The 13298-nt window shown below is 44.2% G+C and overlaps 1 protein-coding gene across 1 annotated transcript in view; it reads left to right on the forward strand.

Moving 5' to 3' along the window:
- Window positions 1-13298, forward strand: part of LOC112559238 (neurobeachin-like) — a 172766-nt gene that overhangs the window by 38564 nt on the left and 120904 nt on the right.

Below are 13298 nucleotides of genomic sequence, written 5' to 3' on the forward strand. Positions count from 1 at the left end.
CAAAATACTCCTTGGTTGTGCCTTGTTCTCACTACTTTGCTATGCAGTGTATTGTGGTCTAGCAGATTTGTCTAGCTCTTGTTTACAAGACTGACTACTTTACCATGTTATAGCTTTAATTGCTAGCTCTGTGTAAAACACAACTTCTATATTTGTATTTTGTGCTTTATGTTATTGTTTTACTGTGCAATCCTGAGAAGATGTTAAACAAATCAACTTTTCTTACCTTTATGTTTTACATACATTTGTTGCCTTGCAAAAGAAAAAAGCTGCTGACAGAAACAGTGTGCTTCCAAGAAGGGGCATATTTACAGTTTTCATCATAGTTGTATGATGTTTGTGTGTCTGATGTTGATTTATTGAGTGATTGTAAATTCCCAGCATTATAAACTGTGAAATGTGCCCACATCCACAATACATATTGCCTATCTCATGCCACTTATTTCACACAAGACATTGTTTGCTGAAGTAGATAGCATTTTTCTGCAGGCAAGTCTCACATCTACTGTGCATCATTCTTATCAGAGCATTTAGTGCATACATTTTTACAATGTCTGTCATCTTTAAGGATGGTCAGAATTGGCTTTTTTATCCAGCCTTCAAAAAAAAGCAGCCACACATTCCTGGCAGCTTTAAAAATTTGGTTGAACCGTTACTTTGTCTGGCCAGTTATTTTTTCCTAGCTACTTTACACTTGCTTGTGTCATGCAAATGTCGGCTAGGGGAATGAAGGGCATATGCAATGGCCAGATGACCAGTGTGAAGATACAGAAAAAGTGACAAAAGTGGAGCCATTTATCTTTTGTGGCTATTGAATCAAACGTTGTGGGTTTTGCTGCCACCAGACGCCTTGTAGAAACACGTTTATAGATCGATAAATGTCTGCATGGTGATTTCGCATGTTAAACCTTCTTTGATTCTTGTTGAATTTGACCAGCCAGCGCATGCCTGTTTATTCATTCCTCGGCGTTCTGGTCGATATGGATGAACCCGCGGATATTTTCCTTTCTTTTTCTCGAAATAATAAAGAATACTAGTGGTTTCACAGTGGACGGGCTTGTGGAGGTCAGGCAAGAAGTATTTTGTGTTTTTGCTGATGATGGTGGTGATGATGATGAAGTAAGCGGCGATTACTAAGCGTAACTCTGTGCATCGTTCACCTGATGCCTCAATTGTCACGTCTTGTTGCGAGCAAGACATACCGGAAGTACATTAAAACCCTGTCGTAAGTCTAAATTGCAGGATTTCCTGGTGCTAAACTTATCTTTATGGAGATGAAGCAAGATTCATTAAAATACAAACCTCTGTTAATGAGGTCATTTCGAGAGAGGTAGCAAGGGCTCACCTCACCTACGTCTCTTTTTTTTTTTTTTAAGTGAGCCTCCGAGTTTGAGGTTTTGAGCAAGGAGTGTGCGAAAAGAGGTAGTCCGTTGGAGAGGAAGGCAGGCTACTGCCGTCACTTTTGATTTACTCCCTGTCATTGTACTGCCTCAACCCCTTTTCTTCTGTCTCAGGTTCTAACCCTCTCCCGCTTCCGCTCCATCCCCACCTCGCAGTCTCCTCCCTGTCCATCTCTTTTAACTCTGCTTCCTCTTCTTCCCTCCGAGTTGTACGCGTGTCATCACAAAGTGCTGTCTCTCATCACTGTGTGCAGGCGCGAATCTTTGCGAGAGAAAGAGGAGGTGGAGACATGGCAAGCGTTCGCTACCCACGAATGTAGGTTCAATGAAGAAATCTTTATTCACGGGGGTAACAGGATAAACAAAAGTTATGCTTTTTTTTTTTTTTACATCTGTGGGTAGATGAGAGAAGCGAGCTGTGTAGGAAGTGCGGAGTTTTAGGGAAGAGCCATGACACCGGGTGATGCTAATGGAGTTTTACAGGCCAGCAGAACATCCCCGCGCGCTGCACCTTGTCGTCTGTCGGCGTGACGTGTAGCCGTGTCACGTAGCTACGTAGCGCGCGTGTTTGACGTCACCCGACCTACAGCCTGACGTTGTTGCTATATAAAGACAGGAATGTGCATGAAGTCGTGTGGATATATTTTTAATATCTCAATACATGTACAGGGTGACAGAATGAAGCATCTTGAATCGTGTACTGTTGTTAGGAGCCAGTCATTTCTCTCCATCAAATGCTCGCTAGTCGCTGGTGGGAAGCTGGCTGGAGGAAGTAGAGGGAGACATGTTGGTCAGTTCCAGGTAAATCAGGTGTAGATGCAGATTTGGCATGATTTTAGATTAGAACTTTTTAACAATAATGGTGGGGAGTGGAGGACAGTATGGGCAGAGAAAGGATGAATAGCAGCGCTGGGAGGATCGTAGGGGTGGGGGAAGACAAGGGCGAGAAATCACAACACATGCTGGCTGCTTAGGCAGACGGTGGGCTGGCAGGTGACACGTGACATGGCAAATCGTACCTGATGGTCGTCGCCGCAAGGCTTGTCCTGGTGACGTGGCGAGAGCTGCTCTTTGAATGGTAATCTTCCGCCTCCCCAGCACACCACTGTACCCCCCCCTCCTCTCATTCGTGCATCTGCCAGGTAACAGGTAAGACACTACTTCCCACCTCCCCTCTGTTGCTGGTGTAAGGTACCCTCATGTCACAAGGTTCCGTTGAAACAAGGATACCTGCACACGGAGGGCGCGCGCGCACACACACATGTCACTCTGAGGTCGTGTACTCTACGAACGTCGCAGAAAACGTCACGCCAAGACATTTTCATGTTTGATGGCTTCAGAGAGGATTTTTTTCGGTCGCGCAAGCGCGGGAACCTGAAAGAAAATCTTATTCCACATTTTACTAATACATTCAGAGTCACAACCCTCATGTTTCTATCAGAACATTCACACCCCTATCCTCGACACAAAATTGAAAACGTACGAAAATAAAGTTCTAGAAATAAAACTTTAGTGTAATTTTTGTCATTGAGATGTTTAAAAGTAGAATAAGAACTAGCCAGAGGATCATCTGCCAATAATAATTTTTCTTAGTTTTGAACATTGCATCGGTCTGTCTGTGAAAAATATCAAGGTGTTATAGCTTATTAAATAATCTTTATTTCCTTTAAGTATCAACAGAGAAACACGGGGCCCCTGTAGGTGCTCGCACCCCCTGTCATCATCTTTCACCCTCTCGTCTGTGTGTGTGTTTGCTTGCTTGTGCTTATATGTTCCCGTCAGCTGCCACTGCTGGCCACTCAGTAACTGTCGGGCACGGTGATTGATGGGGATGTTCGCCACCAAATGAACTCAATATTATCCGAGCCATTGGCAGACAGTTTTATATACCAGTGTCAGAGAGGGTGAGTGGTCCAGCGTAATCAGCGTCTTCTGCTCGCAGAGGGCATGGTCACCGTCACCCGCACACAGACTACGACAAGTCCCACAGACAGCCGGCACAGGGCAGTGCACCGAGGCGTGGTGACAAACGTGCACATCCTGTGTAGCTGTTGCAGGCCCTGAAGTAGATATGGAATTTCAGTGGAAACATGCTAAGTTTGCCGCATTGTACTTTTAAATAACTCTCCAAAATTATGCGTGACTGCCAGCAATTTCCTTGTTTTGGCTGGCTTAATATTTTATATATATCTCCTGTTAGGTTGGTTTTTTTTTTTTTTTTTTTTTTTTTTTAGCACTTTCACTTGAAACCTAGCTTCTCTCTCTCTCGCACACACAGACGGCTAGTGTTAACAGATTTGTAGGCTTGTCTGACGTTATTTTGACTGATTAAAATTAAGAAAAATCGTTTTTGTCGGGTGCAGCCTTGATCCTTGGGGCAGTCGTTTCCCCATCCCGCTTGTCACCTGTCACTGGGCGCCAGTTGCCGACACGAGCAGCAAGATGGCGCAGGTGTCATTAATTACATTCATTACGCACAAATCAGAGAATGCGGGATGAGCTCCTCGGGTCGCAGCAGTCTGAGTGAAGTATCCATAATGGACGGAGACCACTGAATGAAGCAATAAAAAATAACGGGGTTCTCTGTCTCTTTTCTTTCTTTCTTTTTTTTTTTTTTTTTCTTTCTTTTTTTTAAATATAATATCTACCTTGTTTTCAACAAGGACACTGGTTTTATTTTCTCTGTATGAGATCCGGTGCAGCCTCCTCAGACACGGGTTCTCGAGTACCTGGATTCTCCTTTCCGGCAAGCAGAGTTCACGTTTCACGTCCATTAGTTCCTATCCTTACTGATGTATTTCTCATTTTTTAAAATGAAATAACTGTTCAAACAGGGCACCATGCTCATCTCCCTCAATTTCATTCAGGAAGTATATGCTTCTTGCGTCATCTATCACTAATGAATTCATCTTTCATCGGCCCACATCCTCTCTCGCTCTCAGCCCTTGTTGAGTAAGAAGGGGGCACGTGCTGGGTTCGCCCGCTAGGCACATGGCAGGCGGCTTAAAAAGAAAGTCCATTGTTCTGTCGCGTTGATTTTGTTCCACCTCCTTGAGCAGATTTCCTAATTACCGCTGTATATTTTTTAACACGACAGATATGTGCAGCCGGGGCAAAGTTTGATTTTTGAATGAAGTTTGCAGCTTGCACTGTGGTTGGTAAAGCTTGACTCTCGTCCTTGACTCTGTAATTAATTTGTAATGCATTGTGTTTTTAAGTCTGACCTTCTATCTCTTGTTCTTCCTGTTTCTTTCAGCGCGCAAGCTTGTGAGAGAGAGAGAGAGGGGGGGACGAGAATATGCGCGCACACGCATGTGTATGTCTGAGAGAGAAAAAGTGTTGGGTGAAAGAGTCCACGTTTTTCCTTTTGATATCTATGGAATTATTTTTCAATCACATTAAATATGGTTGTAGACTTCTTTTTCTTGCGTAAGGTTGCAGTGTCACCTAGAGGACGTGCTGTCTTTCATCGACTGGACAACATTGCGTTAAGCTTTTTAACAGTTATAAAATGAAATGCTTTTCACCCAATCTCCTGCAGTTGGTGGAACACTTAACAAATCTATCGGGTAAAAGTGTTTGTCATAGTGTGTGAGAGATAGAGACAGAGAAAAAGAAACGGAAAGAGCAAGATAAAATATATAACAGTGGGAAGCACTAGAGTTTTATTATTATTATTATTTTCTCAACTCGTTATCTCGCCAGCCGCGTCTCTCAACACACTTTATTGCAGACCAAATATTTTCCGAAGTAACCTTTTTTATGGATCCCATACCCTCTAATGTCGCCACCACAGACTGGTCGCCATCCTCGCCTCTCGCTCAAATCTCGTGGACGGATGGCGGCAATTAACAAATGAGTAATGTGCACATGTATATAAGTTTCTGTAGGAGTCAGCACGAGGACCAACCTGCGTCTGGTTGTGACGGCGTGTTAGCTGATCGGTGTACGTCCAGACAGCCATGTGGCCTAGAGCTTGACTCTCCTGCACGTTCTAACAGCGCGGATATTTTATCTTCGGTGAGACGTATCATATAGGGTCTTGGGGTCAGATGTCAGGTCAACTGTGGCATGTTCGTCATCCTGTCAGAGTCTGAGGCATTTGAATATCCGTCGTGATGTATAAGTTTGATATTAACGACATTCAGCGAAAAATCCAGTAAATTTGAATACTTTTTTGTACGTCTGTCTGCTTCATCTCACATTTAATCGGGCAACATATTTCGGGGATTACAACCTATTGATACCTTTCAGTTGAATGGAAAAAAATTACATCTGAAATCTTTGTCTCTAATCGATTGGCCTACCTTATCACTCTTTAGAGTTAAAAACATTGGGTGGCTAAAGCATCTGGTGATGGTGGGCTGTTTAAAGAGGTCTTTCTAGAAATATTCTTCACGTTTCTGTTCGTCGTTCACATCATCCCTGCCATGATGAAGTTAGACTTTTCAGGCGTGAGCACAGGCTCAGTTAACTGTGTAAATAAATAAAGTTTCAAAACTAACTTTGGCTGACATCTTGACAGCCTTTTATCAAACAGCGGAGACAAAAAGATTCGAATATATTATTCCGACGGCCCGGCGAGAGGAGAGAGAATTCGAAGTGTTCCGATTGGAATGCCTGTATTATGGAACTGCACGCCATTTTTGACACGACCGCAAGATGCCGGGTCGTGATTACAGATGAAACGTCATTTGGAAAGACAAACAGCACGAGAATAAAAGAGTTACAGCCCCTTTCGTCTTGTAGATAGGGCGCGCTCCAAGACAAAGGTGACTGGTCTCCCTTATCGACTGTTGTTGCCGCTGCTGGCGGTAGAACTATAATTGGAGGAGAGAGACAGGGATGTGGGGTAGAACGGGAGGAGGGTGTGTTTTGACAGAAATGCTAAGGCATTTGCCTCACATTTTCAGGAGCACTAGATCGTCATAAACGAACGACTTTGATGCGATAATGTCGAAGTAGAGATTCGGCGATGGCTGGTAATTCACAACCTGGGTTTCTTTTTCTTTGTACGTGTGTCTGTGTGTGTTTTAGGTCGGGGTCAGGTGGAGGTTGGGCGGGGTGGTGCACGAGCATGGGTATGTACTGAGGAAAGATCAGTTGAGAAGCGTTCCATCGCGGCATAGAATCGGTGCACCTCAGCCCAGCGGACGGTAACCCGATGCCGACATGTTGTAGGCGCGGACAGAGATCCTTCGACCTCAGCGAGCGCTCGTCTGTCGACACGTGAGTATTCTCTCCTTGTAGAGGAGCTTGGGGGCCAGCGAGATCAAAAGAATTGCACGCTGCGTTGCCTCTGTCCTGGAGAGAGGGAGAAAAAGAGAGAGGGAGACTCCGGCCCTGTCACCTTATGCCGCCTCGTCACCAGATGCCGATTAACTGTAGATAACATCCCCCACCACCCACCCGCTCACACACTCACCCCAGCAGGATTTGTTAGCGAAAGTACGGTGGAAGGAGGCTAGCCGCGGGTATATCTGCCGATGCGATGATGTCCGCGATGCTTCTGCACTCCCTTCGCACGAGCGACGGAGAAGTTAACTTTTCAACAGCCTGATTCGCGCCTGCGGAGTGCGGCGAGCTTTGAGCCCCTTAGCTTTATTGTCGGCTCCTGGCGGAAGATGTCTTTATACTTGATCCCACTTAGATGATGAGAGTTGGGCGAGTGTGTGAACTTGCAGGAACATAAACGTGTCACTGGTTCTAGTGTTGCCGGTAACTAGACGTCTCAGGTGTTTGTTTTATTTTTCCTGGCGACGAGAGGTTTTGTTGACTCGCTTGTGTTCTGTCTCTTCTGCTGAAACTTTTTGTTGTGAGGCAAAAGGTAAGGGGGGTGGATGGAATCCTAGTTATGGCACTTCGCTTTCGTAATGTACAGTCTGCGAGCTTGTTTTGCTTTGCTTTGTGTGTTTTATTTTGTTGGTTTTCCTCCTCCCCTTTGGAGAGACCTACCGCAGATGACGGCGCCCAGGATTTTATAGCCCCACCTTTGTTCATGTCTGATTTTGGACTTTCTTGTATCAGTAGGGCTGAGAGTGCGTGTGATGCCAGATGTAGTGTATACAAAGGCACGAATATGACGCCCGTGTGTGCTGTTTCATCGTGCTACGAATTACTTCGCAGAACAAGAAACTTGTATCAAAGCACGGACATACATAATCTGATTAGCGGACATCATTTTAACAAAGTGGCGAGTGCAACTCAGGCCTGAACCGCGGAGTTGATGTTAGTCATAAGATTACTGAGTTGTGTGTCCTTTTAATGTGGTCCCTGTATTCTTCCGGGTTTTAAAAAGAGAGAGAGAGGAAAATTGTAATATTACATTCAAAATTATGACATTGTCTTGATTAGCACTGTCATACCAGGAAGGGCACGTGTGCACCAAGTGCATGCATCAAGAACCATTTTCGTTGAAAATAGGCGAGGGCGGTTACAATACATTCCAATCGTTCTGATAGCTTTAACCTCGTAAGTCTCTTCGGTGGGTAGAAATCACTCGACAACAATTAAGTGGGTTTTTTTTCCCTGATGGCAAAGAATCAAACACGAACTCTGACACTTCCGGTTTCCGTCAGGGAGCCGATTGGCCAAGCCACTTATGTCGCAAAGAGCTTGCACCACAGTTAGTTGAGAAGATTCAGACTCGAAAAAGAATAGAATAAATCGCCGCGTGTTGCATTAATTCCCATGGCTGAATTTTATTTCAACCGCACTAGGGTCGCCACACGATTAAACTGTCCAATGATTGTCTGTTTAGTGCCGTTCGTGACAGCCTGGCGAACATTCGTGACATTTCTGGAGCAGAAAAAGACCGTGACCTTCTAGGGGTGGAGGTGGGCAGCGTAGTTTTTTTTTTTTCCGCGTTTTTGCGTGAAACAATTACAACGGATTGACTGGCGTATTTCAGGTGTACACTGCAACCATTTTACTTTATACTTTATTTGTGAGTTATGAAGATGATTAACATATAAAAAGAATATCCCGATTGAAAGGGAATGCATAGTAAGGAGTTTTAGACAATATAACATCTGGTTTTAATATCTGCTCTCGAACTACTGAGGCATTTTAAAGGTGTTTCGTATAAATATTATATCAAGCTGTGTTTGGTTTGCTAGTTGATACCGGGTAGACAGTATTAAGACAGTTGATTTCAGATGTTTCACTAATGATGAGGGACGGGGGGGAATTTTTTTTTTTTTTTTGATTTATTTATTTATTTTTTTTTTATGTATTTATTTTTTTTTTTTTTTTTTTAGTTAACATGGAGCAAAGCTACGTCGTGTATTGTCTAGATTGAAAAAAAAGTAGATGATTCAAATTGCTGTTAGTCGACAAAATGGTGAGCCATAAATGGGTTCAAGGCGGGCAAGGCACTTACCGGGCGGACAGTCTTCCTTTGACAGACACTGAGACGGTTTCTCCCGCTCCTTCACTCACCCCACAACCCCCTACCTCCAGTTTCGCGGGCACTTTGGTACAGCGTGACGATGGTTTTCAGTCTTAACCCCCTGCCACAACCGCACATTCTTCCTCTCACACCCTCCCTCCTTCACACACGCACTGCATCTGTCTTGACCGCCTTTTCGCCTCCTGCTTGACTGCGCGCTGTGGCCTGTTGAGTTCTAGCAGTATAACAATAATAATAATAATACATGTGATTTGTATAACGTATACTCACACTCGTAAGGTGCGTGCTCTTAGATCTGATGACGTTACAGGAGCAGGTGAGCGGGGAGTTAGGTGTGTGTGTGTAGGTGGTGATACTTTCTAAACTTTCTACCCTCCCACCCCACCCCTCTCTCTCCCTCTGTGCAACGATAACATTAATTATCGAAATCCGACATGCATTTGTTTGTGTCGGGGACATATTCATTGCGTCCGTCAATTGTGTCACCGTATTATAAACAAGGCCATGAATCTGTTGAGTGTTCCATCAGCTACTTGACAGAGTACATGCTCAACTGTATGCAAAGTGAGGGGCAGTCTTATTGTTACATAGCTGTGAGCCATTTTAACGCACGTACTGGGGATTTGTATGTCCGTCCATACCGGATGTAGAATATTCAGATGGCATTGTGATAGTTTTGAGGCAAACCAACAGTCCCAGGACTGGACAGTTTCAAACTTTGGTCGAATACTCTTAGAATTCTCTGCGACGGGGAATCTTAATAATTTCAGCGGGGCATGTCGTGGGACGAACTAGGCTATTTTACATATATTTACCCACTGGTAGTAGTGTAGTGGATTACATTAGTTCCAGAGAGCTGTATCTATGAATAACGTACAGTGAAACCTCGGTTTTCGTCGACATTCCGAGAAACTCTCTGCAAAATCCGAAACCAACAAAAGCCGAGCAATTATTTCCATATGAATCGATGTAAATCCAATTAATTTGTTCTAGACATTCCAAAATACATACCAAAAACACATTTTATAGATAATAAATATAATGTTTAATGCTTAAAAATGAGAAATTAATATAAAATGAATATAACAGACTAATGTAAAGAGCTGCTGGCTCAGGAAACTTACTTTGGTCCCACGGTGGATCTAAACAGAAAGGGTTAACATTAGCAAGGGAAACAAGTGTTGGACAATGAGATTTGATCACATGACTTTATCTTACGGGCGTTACGTACATTTTGAAACTGAAAAACGCAAAATAAACACATTACACCGAATGCTGTATATGCAGTAATCACTTACATGTAACTGTAGTATTAGCACTCGCAATTTAAAAAGTACATAAACACTGGAAAACAATGGAATTGTTTGGCTAGACACGGGGGTAGATGCTCACATAACGAAAAGCAAGGCCACACTGAACAAGAGAAAGCGTGGGTCGCCCTTTGTTTTTTGCAAAATTAGCAGGGAGGTCACGTCGGCACGCCGATGAAATCCGAGAAAAACCGAGACAAATTTTTCGCGGGGAAAAAAAAACCGTCGAAAACAGAAACCGACGATAACTGAAGTATCTTGTTGTAACAAAACGCTTCGAATCCAAAAAATCTTCCCTGGTACTGAAAACCATGTAGCATGCAAAAGGTGCCAACAAGGAGGCTGAAAGAGTAATAGGGAATAATGACAAAATGAAATAATGAAAAAAAAAATCCCTACTTATGAAAGCCCTGCTAACCACGGACGTACATCCTGGGACTGCTTGTTTGCCGAGGCCAGCTCTTAGCCTCTAGCGAGGTTTTAGGATGTCAGGTCTGGCGAACCATTTAGCGCTCTAGTATCTGGAACCGTGATAACATTCTCAAGCCTCATGCTCGGAGAATAGGCCAAAGATCAGAGAGGTCACTAACGAATTAATCAAGTTTTATTGTACTTGCTTATGTTTCATTGATTAATTATATTGTTTGTTGTTTGTTTTGCTGTCATGTCGATAGTTAAGCATAGTAGTGAAGAGGCATCGTGAATTTTCGTCGATGGAAGAGGAGGAAGACGGCGAAGAGATTTACAAGTTACGGTACGCAGCGAGGGAGACTGCAGCGGAGAGTAAACCGCGGGAACTGTGCGGGTACCGGGGTAGGGGGTTAGGGGTGGGTAGTGGGTAAGCGGAGAGGCAGACGAGTGTCACAGCAAAACGAAAGACGTTGATGACAGCACGTCCAGATTGAGTCATTATACGGCGCCACACGCCCATGTTGTGACCTTGATAATGAACTTGTTTCCTCCTCCTCCTCCTCCTCGTACCTTGACGCTGAGCAACGTGCTCACACCGTGTGTACCGCGGGACACAGCCCGCTTGTTGCTCTCTCTTCCTCTGCCGACGAGAGATCGCGACGTAATAATATTTCCTTAAGGTAAGGGGGGAGGAGGTGTGTGCGCCGTTTGGCTTTGGGGTTCGGGTGGCGATGATGGCTTATCGCAGTGAACTGAGCGTTCGCAGTGTCCCACCCAGGCTTCGGAATTTAGAAGACATCAGCAGCGTGCGTTTGTTCCTGCCAGTCCCCGCCAACACCCACTTAGTCACTGAAAAATTAGTTCCCAAATTTTGGGGCTGTGGGAGGAAGGCCGCGGATTTTGGCATGGTAGAATCGGAGATCAGGGGTGGGGGTCGGGAATGAGAGAGAGAGAATGGTGAGGGTATTTTCCTATCCACTGATTTCACGGGTTTTCAACTTTTTGTGGACGTTGGGGGATAATAATAATAATAAAAAAAATAAATAAACACTTTGCCGTGTTCTGGTAGAAATAAAGACGCAACGACGATATGTTAGAAGAATTTGGATGACTGCGTTTGGTGGGGGACTCAAGAGTGATGGTATGATGAGTATTTTGGAGTCTACATTTTGTGGAAAAGTTTGCGGCTACGTAGTGGGAGTTGGTAGGTTGATGTGACTGGCCTGGTGCAGTGGAGGCTGTAAATAGCGTATAACGCTGTATAATCTGCTGGGCCATGCCGTGCACGCCTGTCAGCCACTGCCTGCCAGCTTACCATTGTCGTCTGCCAGACAAAAGAGCCGATAACCCCATGGCCTCCACGTCATCGCTGGCGCTCAGAGGCGATAGCAGGGGTGGTGGTGTTGGGGAGGTGGGATGGTGGAGGGGTAAATGGTATGCGCGGACAGTTTTTTTTTATTCTGAGGCATCAGAAGTGGTAAATAGCGTATGAGATGGCGAAAAATGCTTTGCGAACATTTCATTTATATGCTGTGCGTCTACTACTTTTCCTTCCTCACAGGAAAGGGTATAAAAATTGTTAGCGCTCGCTTCCAGGGAAATGCGTAAGCTCAAAGGTATTATTTAGAAAAAAAAAAAATGATCATGGAATTTGTTGAGTGCACTCGGACCCTCACTTCATCCGTGTTGCATAACATGAGCCTTCTCGTTTCTTGTCCCTTTCCGTCGGTGTTGGAGCCTGCGCAGTCTCTTAAATACAAAAGGGAAAGGCAGGATGCTATGATGCCTTTGCTGTGGAGCTTCATGGAATTTGTTTTTAGTAAACAGATATTTTGTATTTATTGCTTCCTTTTAATGGTGTTGTCTAGATCACCGCCTTTTCGTTATAGAAGAATCGTCTTATGGGAAGGAGATGTCAACAACATGGGAGATGTGGAGCACGCTGCAGTTCCTTTATGAGAATAATGGCGAAGACACTGCACCTGACATACTGTATATCCTATTCTCGGTTTTCTAGGCTTTATCTTAATGACTTGGCGGAGTGGAAGCGAACTTAGGGCATGACACGTTCTCCTTCGGTCAGGCTTCGGAGTCAGCCCAGGCAAGAGACAATGGAGGGTAGATAATAGGAAAGGTCCTTTTGGAGACAATAGAGTTGCCTGATTTATTCCCTTGCTGGTCGGATAAACACTTAAATTTTCGCGGACCCTTGCCTTGGCTTGCGTGCTGGGCCGTCTATTTGCATAGTTTACTGGCCATGATACACCTCGGAGCGCTGCACAAGTAAACAAAGATAGTAGCAGCTTGGCCATGCTTACGAATTTGTCTTGTCCTTTCACGCTGTTTGTTCTGTAAGTAGCTGACTGCCGTTCTCGACTGTCAAAACCGTTCTTGAATGTTTCGTTGAGGAAAATCTTTTGAGGTGGCTGAGGGTATTCTTAGCTGGACACATTGTCGAATATGTGACCATGTTTGTCAAATCTCTACATCAGTTACAGAAAGAGAGTGTGTGTCCCTTGTTAGGAATTCCCATAATAGAAGATGAATTTTGGACTTTCTGGACGTCTGGTAACTTCATCGAAACCAGATGTAGGTTGTATTTCGTCTAGTCTTCAATGCATCGATAGTTACACCGTTGTTGGTAAACATTTATTTATTTCTCACATCCTTTTTTAAACTTGCGACAGTGAGGTTGTGCTCCGTTTTCTAGTTCTACTCAATGTCCTACCCCTACCTCAAAAGCTTTAAAACGTGGGGAGACAACTT

Source organism: Pomacea canaliculata, linkage group LG3, assembly GCF_003073045.1.
Source record: "Pomacea canaliculata isolate SZHN2017 linkage group LG3, ASM307304v1, whole genome shotgun sequence".
Taxonomy (NCBI): Eukaryota; Metazoa; Mollusca; class Gastropoda; order Architaenioglossa; family Ampullariidae; genus Pomacea; species Pomacea canaliculata.